Source organism: Littorina saxatilis, linkage group LG17 (assembly GCF_037325665.1).
Source record: "Littorina saxatilis isolate snail1 linkage group LG17, US_GU_Lsax_2.0, whole genome shotgun sequence".
Taxonomy (NCBI): domain Eukaryota; kingdom Metazoa; phylum Mollusca; class Gastropoda; order Littorinimorpha; family Littorinidae; genus Littorina; species Littorina saxatilis.
In genome coordinates, this window is record NC_090261.1 from 61,430,585 (window position 1) to 61,441,664 (window position 11,080).

Below are 11,080 nucleotides of genomic sequence, written 5' to 3' on the forward strand. Positions count from 1 at the left end.
CCTTGTCCCCCGCCCCCTCCCCCCTTTCCACCACTTTCGGGCTGGTCCCATGACCTCCATCATCCTTGCCCCCCAACCTCCCCCCTCCCCCTTTCCACCACTTTCGGGCTGGTCCCATGACCTCCATCATCCTTGTCCCCCGCCCCCTCCCCCCTTTCCACCACTTTCGGGCTGGTCCCATGACCTCCATCATCCTTGCCCCCCAACCTCCCCCCTCCCCCTTTCCACCACTTTCGGGCTGGTCCCATGACCTCCATCATCCTTGTCCCCCGCCCCCTCCCCCCTTTCCACCACTTTCGGGCTGGTCCAATGACCTCCATCATCCTTGCCCCCCAACCTCCCCCCTCCCCCTTTCCACCACTTTCGGGCTGGTCCCATGACCTCCATCATCCTTGTCCCCCGCCCCCTCCCCCCTTTCCACCACTTTCGGGCTGGTCCCATGACCTCCATCATCCTTGCCCCCCAACCTCCCCCCTCCCCCTTTCCACCACTTTCGGGCTGGTCCCATGACCTCCATCATCCTTGCCCCCCGCCCCCCCCCCCTTTCCACCACTTTCGGGCTGGTCCAATGACCTCCATCATCCTTGCCCCCCGCCCCCTCCCCCCCCTTTCCACCACTTTCGGGCTGGTCCAATGACCTCCATCATCCTTGACCCCCGCCCCCTCCCCCCCCCCCCTTTCCACCACTTTCGGGCTGGTCCAATGACCTCCATCATCTTTGCCCCCTCCCCCTCCCCCCCCCCCTTTCCACCACTTTCGGGCTGGTCCAATGACCTCCATCATCCTTGCCCCCGCCCCCTCCCCCCCCCTTTCCACCACTTTCGGGCTGGTCCAATGACCTCCATCACCCTTGTCCCCGCCCCCTCCCCCTCCCCCCCTTTCCACCACTTTCGGGCTGGTCCAATGACCTCCATCATCCTTGCCCCCGCCCCCTCCCCCCCCCCTTTCCACCACTTTCGGGCTGGTCCAATGACCTCCATCATCCTTGCCCCCGCCCCCTCCCCCCCCCCCTTTCCACCACTTTCGGGCTGGTCCAATGACCTCCATCATCCTTGCCCCCGCCCCCTCCCCCCCCCTTTCCACCACTTTCGGGCTTGTCCTATGACCTCCATCATCCTGGCCCCCCGCCCCCTCCACCCCCCCTTTGCACCACTTTCGGGCTGGTCCAATGACCTCCATCATCTTTGCCCCCCGCCCCCTCCCCTCCCCCCCCCATTCCACCACTTTCGGGCTGGTCCAATGACCTCCATCATCCTTGCCCCCGCCCCCTCCCCCCCCCCTTTCCACCACTTTCGGGCTGGTCCAATGACCTCCATCACCCTTGTCCCCGCCCCCTCCCCCTCCCCCCCTTTCCACCACTTTCGGGCTGGTCCAATGACCTCCATCATCCTTGCCCCCGCCCCCTCCCCCCCCCCCTTTCCACCACTTTCGGGCTGGTCCAATGACCTCCATCACCCTTGTCCCCGCCCCCTCCCCCTCCCCCCCTTTCCACCACTTTCGGGCTGGTCCAATGACCTCCATCATCCTTGCCCCCGCCCCCTCCCCCCCCCCCTTTCCACCACTTTCGGGCTGGTCCAATGACCTCCATCACCCTTGTCCCCGCCCCCTCCCCCTCCCCCCCTTTCCACCACTTTCGGGCTGGTCCAATGACCTCCATCATCCTTGCCCCCGCCCCCTCCCCCCCCCCTTCCACCACTTTCGGGCTGGTCCAATGACCTCCATCATCCTTGCCCCCGCCCCCCCCCCCCCTTTCCACCACTTTCGGGCTTGTCCTATGACCTCCATCATCCTGGCCCCCCGCCCCCTCCACCCCCCCTTTCCACCACTTTCGGGCTGGTCCAATGACCTCCATCATCTTTGCCCCCCGCCCCCTCCCCCTCCCCCCCCCATTCCACCACTTTCGGGCTGGTCCAATGACCTCCATCATGCTTGCCCCCCCGCCCCCTCCCCCCCCCTTTCCACCACTTTCGGGCTGGTCCAATGACCTCCATCATCCTGGCCCCCCGCCCCCTCCACCCCCCTTTCCACCACTTTCGGGCTGGTCCAATGACCTCCATCATCCTGGCCCCCCGCCCCCTCCACCCCCCCTTTCCACCACTTTCGGGCTGGTCCAATGACCTCCATCACCCTTGTCCCCGCCCCCTCCCCCCCCCCCTTTCCACGACTTTCGGGCTTGTCCTATGACCTCCATCATCTTTGCCCCCCGCCCCCTCCCCCTCCCCCCCCCCCCATTCCACCACTTTCGGGCTGGTCCAATGACCTCCATCATCTTTGCCCCCCGCCCCCGCCCCCTCCACCCCCCCTTTCCACCACTTTCGGGCTGGTCCAATGACCTCCATCATCCTTGACCCCCGCCCCCTCCCCCCCCCCTTTCCACCACTTTCGGGCTGGTCCAATGACCTCCATCATCCTTGCCCCCCGCCCCCTCCCCCCCCCCCTTTCCACCACTTTCGGGCTGGTCCAATGACCTCCATCATCCTTGCCCCCCGCCCCCTCCCCCCCCCCTTTCCACCACTTTCGGGCTGGTCCAATGACCTCCATCATCCTTGCCCCCCGCCCCCTCCCCTCCCCCCCCCCATTCCACCACTTTCGGGCTGGTCCAATGACCTCCATCACCCTTGCCCCCTCCCCCTCCCCCCCCTTTCCACCACTTTCGGGCTGGTCCAATGACCTCCATCATCCTTGCCCCCCGCCCCCCCCCCCCCTTTCCACCACTTTCGGGCTGGTCCAATGACCTCCATCATCCTTGCCCCCCGCCCCCTCCCCCCCCCCCTTTCCACCACTTTCGGGCTGGTCCAATGACCTCCATCATCCTTGCCCCCCGCCCCCCCCCCTTTCCACCACGTTCGGGCTGGTCCAATGACCTCCATCATCCTTGCCCCCCGCCCCCCCCCCCCTTTCCACCACTTTCGGGCTGGTCCAATGACCTCCATCATCCTTGCCCCCCGCCCCCCCCCCCCTTTCCACCACTTTCGGGCTGGTCCAATGACCTCCATCATCCTTGCCCCCCGCCCCCCCCCCCTTTCCACCACTTTCGGGCTGGTCCAATGACCTCCATCATCCTTGCCCCCCGCCCCCCCCCCCCTTTCCACCACTTTCGGGCTGGTCCAATGACCTCCATCATCCTTGCCCCCCGCCCCCTCCCCCCCCCTTTCCACCACTTTCGGGCTGGTCCAATGACCTCCATCATCCTTGCCCCCCGCCCCCCCCCCCTTTCCACCACTTTCGGGCTGGTCCAATGACCTCCATCATCCTTGCCCCCCGCCCCCTCCCCCTCCCCCCCCCTTTCCACCGCTTTCGGGCTGGTCCAATGACCTCCATCATCCTGGCCCCCCGCCCCCTCCCCCTCCCCCCCCCTTTCCACCGCTTTCGGGCTGGTCCAATGACCTCCATCATCCTGGCCCCCCGCCCCCTCCCCCTCCCCCCCCCCCATTCCACCACTTTCGGGCTGGTCCAATGACCTCCATCATCCTGGCCCCCCGCCCCCTCCCCCTCCCCCCCCCCCCATTCCACCACTTTCGGGCTGGTCCAATGACCTCCATCATGCTTGCCCCCCCGCCCCCTCCCCCTCCACCCCCCCTTTCCACCACTTTCGGGCTGGTCCAATGACCTCCATCATGCTTGCCCCCCCGCCCCCTCCCCCCCCCCTTTCCACCACTTTCGGGCTGGTCCAATGACCTCCATCATCCTGGCCCCCCGCCCCCTCCACCCCCTCTTTCCACCACTTTCGGGCTGGTCCAATGACCTCCATCATCCTTGCCCCCCAACCTCCCCCCTCCCCCTTTCCACCACTTTCGGGCTGGTCCCATGACCTCCATCATCCTTGTCCCCCGCCCCCTCCCCCCTTTCCACCACTTTCGGGCTGGTCCCATGACCTCCATCATCCTTGCCCCCCAACCTCCCCCCTCCCCCTTTCCACCACTTTCGGGCTGGTCCCATGACCTCCATCATCCTTGTCCCCCGCCCCCTCCCCCCTTTCCACCACTTTCGGGCTGGTCCCATGACCTCCATCATCCTTGCCCCCCAACCTCCCCCCTCCCCCTTTCCACCACTTTCGGGCTGGTCCCATGACCTCCATCATCCTTGTCCCCCGCCCCCTCCCCCCTTTCCACCACTTTCGGGCTGGTCCCATGACCTCCATCATCCTTGCCCCCCAACCTCCCCCCTCCCCCTTTCCACCACTTTCGGGCTGGTCCCATGACCTCCATCATCCTTGTCCCCCGCCCCCTCCCCCCTTTCCACCACTTTCGGGCTGGTCCAATGACCTCCATCATCCTTGCCCCCCAACCTCCCCCCTCCCCCTTTCCACCACTTTCGGGCTGGTCCCATGACCTCCATCATCCTTGTCCCCCGCCCCCTCCCCCCTTTCCACCACTTTCGGGCTGGTCCCATGACCTCCATCATCCTTGCCCCCCAACCTCCCCCCTCCCCCTTTCCACCACTTTCGGGCTGGTCCCATGACCTCCATCATCCTTGCCCCCCGCCCCCCCCCTTTCCACCACTTTCGGGCTGGTCCAATGACCTCCATCATCCTTGCCCCCCGCCCCCTCCCCCCCCCTTTCCACCACTTTCGGGCTGGTCCAATGACCTCCATCATCCTTGACCCCCGCCCCCTCCCCCCCCCCCCTTTCCACCACTTTCGGGCTGGTCCAATGACCTCCATCATCTTTGCCCCCTCCCCCTCCCCCCCCCCCTTTCCACCACTTTCGGGCTGGTCCAATGACCTCCATCATCCTTGCCCCCGCCCCCTCCCCCCCCCCTTTCCACCACTTTCGGGCTGGTCCAATGACCTCCATCACCCTTGTCCCCGCCCCCTCCCCCTCCCCCCTTTCCACCACTTTCGGGCTGGTCCAATGACCTCCATCATCCTTGCCCCCGCCCCCTCCCCCCCCCCTTTCCACCACTTTCGGGCTGGTCCAATGACCTCCATCATCCTTGCCCCCGCCCCCCCCCCCCCCCCTTTCCACCACTTTCGGGCTGGTCCAATGACCTCCATCATCCTTGCCCCCGCCCCCTCCCCCCCCTTTCCACCACTTTCGGGCTTGTCCTATGACCTCCATCATCCTGGCCCCCCGCCCCCTCCACCCCCCCTTTGCACCACTTTCGGGCTGGTCCAATGACCTCCATCATCTTTGCCCCCCGCCCCCTCCCCCTCCCCCCCCCATTCCACCACTTTCGGGCTGGTCCAATGACCTCCATCATCCTTGCCCCCGCCCCCTCCCCCCCCCCTTTCCACCACTTTCGGGCTGGTCCAATGACCTCCATCACCCTTGTCCCCGCCCCCTCCCCCTCCCCCCCTTTCCACCACTTTCGGGCTGGTCCAATGACCTCCATCATCCTTGCCCCCGCCCCCCTCCCCCCCCCTTTCCACCACTTTCGGGCTGGTCCAATGACCTCCATCACCCTTGTCCCCGCCCCCTCCCCCTCCCCCCCCTTTCCACCACTTTCGGGCTGGTCCAATGACCTCCATCATCCTTGCCCCCGCCCCCTCCCCCCCCCCCTTTCCACCACTTTCGGGCTGGTCCAATGACCTCCATCACCCTTGTCCCCGCCCCCTCCCCCTCCCCCCCTTTCCACCACTTTCGGGCTGGTCCAATGACCTCCATCATCCTTGCCCCCGCCCCCTCCCCCCCCCCTTCCACCACTTTCGGGCTGGTCCAATGACCTCCATCATCCTTGCCCCCGCCCCCTCCCCCCCCCTTTCCACCACTTTCGGGCTTGTCCTATGACCTCCATCATCCTGGCCCCCCGCCCCCTCCACCCCCCCTTTCCACCACTTTCGGGCTGGTCCAATGACCTCCATCATCTTTGCCCCCCGCCCCCTCCCCCTCCCCCCCCCATTCCACCACTTTCGGGCTGGTCCAATGACCTCCATCATGCTTGCCCCCCCGCCCCCTCCCCCCCCCTTTCCACCACTTTCGGGCTGGTCCAATGACCTCCATCATCCTGGCCCCCCGCCCCCTCCACCCCCCTTTCCACCACTTTCGGGCTGGTCCAATGACCTCCATCATCCTGGCCCCCCGCCCCCTCCACCCCCCCTTTCCACCACTTTCGGGCTGGTCCAATGACCTCCATCACCCTTGTCCCCGCCCCCCCCCCCCCCCCCTTTCCACGACTTTCGGGCTTGTCCTATGACCTCCATCATCTTTGCCCCCCGCCCCCTCCCCCTCCCCCCCCCCATTCCACCACTTTCGGGCTGGTCCAATGACCTCCATCATCTTTGCCCCCCGCCCCCGCCCCCTCCACCCCCCCTTTCCACCACTTTCGGGCTGGTCCAATGACCTCCATCATCCTTGCCCCCCGCCCCCTCCCCCCCATTCCACCACTTTCGGGCTGGTCCAATGACCTCCATCATCCTGGCCCCCCGCCCCCTCCACCCCCCCTTTTCACCACTTTCGGGCTGGTCCAATGACCTCCATCATCCTTGCCCCCCAACCTCCCCCCTCCCCCTTTCCACCACTTTCGGGCTGGTCCCATGACCTCCATCATCCTTGCCCCCCGCCCCCTCCCCCCTTTCCCTCCTTCGCTTCAATATGGTTCTCATAGCTTCTTCAGTGAAGAAACGCAGAGGCAAGGTTTTTCTCCCTTCGTATAATTAACACGTTGCATTGTAATTGCTCCCTGATTTTGCTTATGACTTGTAAGCTAACCTCTGGGATAAACCCACTTGCAGTGAACTTGCCACTTACCTCTCTCGAAATAATGCGAATACTTGAAAACATCTTCCCATTGAAAGGTAAGAGAAACGACGAAGAACATGTTGAAAAAAAGAGAACAGAAATGAAAAAAATCACCGAAAAACTAAGCCTTGGATTTTAAAGTCTGAGAGAAAAAAAGAGAACTAAAGATGAGGATGGGAGAAGACGGGGGAAAAGGTAGAGATAGGCGAGGAGGGGAGAGAACAGAAGAAGAGCAAGTGGGAAAGAGGGAAGAGAAAGGGAGAGCATAGAAGGGGATAACCGAGGAGAAAAGAGGAGGTTAGAATAGAAGATGAGAACAGAACTAGACTAGAATAACGAATAGAAAGGGAGAGGATATAGAAGAAGAGAGAAGAAAAGAGGAGGTTAGAACAGAAGATGAGAACAGAACTAGACTAGAAGAACGAAGAGAAAGGGAGAGGATATAGGAGAAGAGAGGAGAAAAGAGGAGGTTAGAACAGAAGATGAGAACAGAACTAGACTAGAAGAACGAAGAGAAAGGGAGAGGATATAGAAGAAGAGATGAGAAAAGAGGAGAGAAGGTCAGATTACAACATAAGAGAAGAAGAGAATACAACTGTATATGAGGAGACAAGAAGAAGGTAGAGGATTAGAAGAGGAGGGGAGAAAAGAGGGAACAGAGGAGAGAAGAGAAGATTAGTACGTAGAGAAGAGAAGCAGAGAACGAAACTGGAGGAAAAAAGAAAAGGGAAGAGAAGAGAAAAAGAGGTGAAAGAGGAGAAGAGAGTAGAAATGAAGGAGAAGAGGGAAGACAAGTCGCGTAAGGCGAAATTACTACATTTAGTCAAGCTGTGGAACTCACAGAATGAAACTGAACGTAGTCCGCCGCTAGTGTAAAAGGCAGTGAAAGTGACGAGCCTGTTTGGCGCGGTAGCGGTTGCGCTGTGCTTCATAGCACGCTTTACTGTACCTCTCTTCGTTTTAACTTTCTGAGCGTGTTTTTAATCCAAACATATCATATCTATATGTTTTTGGAATCAGGAACCGACAAGGAATAAGATGAAAGTGTTTTTAAATTGAGTTCGAAAAATTAATTTTGATCATAATTTGTATATTTTTAATTTTCAGAGCTTGTTTTTAATCCAGATATAACATATTTATATGTTTTTGGAATAAAAAAATGATGAAGAATAAGATGAACGTAAATTTGGATCGTTTTATTAAAATTTTTTTTTTTACAATTTTCAGATTTTTAATGACCAAAGTCATTAAATAATTTTTAAGCCACCAAGCTGAAATGCAATACCGAAGTCCGGCCTTCGTCGAAGATTGCTTGGCCAAAATTTCAATCAATTTGATTGAAAAATGAGGGTGTGACAGTGCCGCCTCAACTTTTACAAAAAGCCGGATATGACGTCATCAAAGGTATTTATCGAAAAAAAGAAAAAAAGTCCGGGGATATCATTCCCAGGAACTCTCATGTCAAATTTCATAAAGATCGGTCCAGTAGTTTGGTCTGAATCGCTCTACACACACACACGCACAGACAGACAGACAGACAGACACACACACACACACACACACACACACACACACACACACATACACCACGACCCTCGTCTCGATTCCCCCTCTATGTTAAAACATTTAGTCAAAACTTGACTAAATGTAAAAAGGAGAGAAAAGAGGAGATTAGAACAGAAGAAGAGATAACAGAGAAAGAGGAGAGGAAAGAAAAAGAGAGGAGGGGAGAAGAGCTAGGAGAGAAGGTGGGATTAGAACTGAAGAAGAGAACAGAATAGAAGAGAAAGAGAAGAGGAAAGAATAAGAGAGGAGGGAGAAGAGCTAGGAGAGAAGGTGGGATTAGAACTGAAGAAGAGAACAGATTAGAAGAGAAAGAGAAGAGGAAAGAACAAGTCGCGTAAGGCGAAAATACAATATTTAGTCAAGTAGCTGTCGAACTCACAGAATGAAACTGAACGCAATGCCATTTTACTCGTAGCATCGTCAGGCCACCGCTCATGGCAAAGGCAGTGAAATTGACAAGAAGAGCGGGGTAGTAGTTGCGCTAAGAAGGATAGCACGCTTTTCTGTACCTCTCTTTGTTTTAACTTTCTGAGCGTGTTTTTAATCCAAACATATCATATCTATATGTTTTTGGAATCAGGAACCGACAAGGAATAAGATGAAAGTGTTTTTAAATTGATTTGGACAATTTAATTTTGATAATAATTTTTATATATTTAATTTTCAGAGCTTGTTTTTAATCCGAATATAACATATTTATATGTTTTTGGAATCAGCAAATGATGGCGAATAAGATAAACGTAAATTTGGATCGTTTTATAAATTTTTAATTTTTTTTACAATTTTCCGATTTTTAATGACCAAAGTCATTAATTAATTTTTAAGCCACCAAGCTGAAATGCAATACCGAAGTCCGGGCTTCGTCGAAGATTACTTGACCAAAATTTGAACCAATTTGGTTGAAAAATGAGGGCGTGACAGTGCCGCCTCAACTTTCACGAAAAGCCGGATATGACGTCATCAAAGACATTTATCAAAAAAATGAAAAAAACGTTCGGGGATTTCATACCCAGGAACTCTCATGTCAAATTTCATAAAGATCGGTCCAGTAGTTTAGTCTGAATCGCTCTACACACACACACACACACACACACACATGCACACACGCACACACGCACATACACCACGACCCTCGTTTCGATTCCCCTTCGATGTTAAAATATTTAGTCAAAACTTGACTAAATATAAAAAGAGAGGAGGGGAGAAGAGCTAGGAGAGAAGGTGGGATTAGAACTGAAGAAGAGAACAGAATAGAAGAGAAAGAGAAGAGGAAAGAAGAAGAGAGGAGGAGTTCTAAACGAGGACCAAAGAGGAGCTTAGAACAGAAGAGCAGAAGACAGTAGAACTATAGGGGAGACCGGGGCTAGTCCGCCTACTTTTATGCTTTTGGTAGCATAACTGGCGAGTTTGATGAACTAGAAGACTGATTTTTTATTCTACATCAAGACAAATGTGTAGCTGATATCAATGTGCAGACAGTTTTTATGTGCGCATGAACATTTGTTGTACATACTGCTCACGGCGAACATGCCCCATGACAAATAGGCGGACTTGCCCCTGCACGGGCAGGCACCTCTAGTGCCAGATAACGAGCACAACATGGGAAGGAAGAAGCAAAACTTTCGTCAGAACTCGACCTTAATTAACGCACTTTCACTCGACACCAAGACTAAGTATTTGTTCTCAGAGGTAATGCATCAAAACCAAAGTCAACTCCTATGCATTCATGTTACAAAAATGAAGAAAAACACTTTTTGTGATCTGTACTCACGATATATGGGCGCGCAACCTCTGAACTTCTGCAGGATATGGCGGGAAGAAGGGACACCACTCCCACATGGTGTGAATGACTAAAAGGTGGCAAACGTAAGAATAAACAGACAAAGACGGATGTGCCCCGGGGGCGGACTAGCCCCGGTCTCCCCTATACGAGATAAGGGAAAGAGAAAAGATAGAAGAAGAGAGGAAGAGAGAAGAGGAGAGAAGTGGGATTAGAACAGAACAGGAGAAGAGATAGGGAGAGGATAGAAGACGAGGAGAGAAAAAGGAGAACATATATAGAAGAGAAAGGGAGATTGCAACAGAAGAGGAGAATAGAACAGAACTGGACAAACAGAGGAAAGAGGAAGGGAGAGGACAGAAGACGAGAGTAGAAAAGCAGCGAGAAGCGGGGGTTAGAGCAAAAGAGGAAAAGAGGATAAACTGAACTGGAGAAGAAGAGATACGTTGAGAGGAGAAAAGGCGGAGAGGACGGAAGAGGAGAAGAGAAACGAGGAACGAAGAGAGGAGGAAAACGGAGAGATGACAGTGGAAACAGAGAAAAGATACCGGAAGTGTATGCAAGAAAGAAAGAAACAGACGAGAAACAAGAAAAAGAACAACATGAAAAACATAACGACGATTACAAAGAAGAAGAAAGACAGAGAAAACAACAAACCATCCACCAGTCTTGCATCAAAACGGCGCCGAACAGATGTGCATAAAGACAGCGTCTATACCACAATGGAGCCGCTACTTTGCAGGAAGCGGATTTTTGATCGACGGCCAGACCTGCCAAGCGCTGACATTTTCCCGAGAAAGCGGCCACCGGGGAAAAGTAAGCGTAGTATACGACAGGCAGGATTTCCGACAAGTTGGCTTTTTTGCTCTGATCTGACAGGACAGTGCAAATCACACGCGTTCTTGCCGTTCCACGTTACGCGTTCTCGCCGTTTCACGTTCACCCTACGAAAAGAACGCGTTATCTCAACAATGGCATGTGTCTCTTTGAATCAAAGTTTCATTGCATCTCTTGCGATGTTTGTTGCATGCGGCGTTACTTTTTTTGTTTTGTT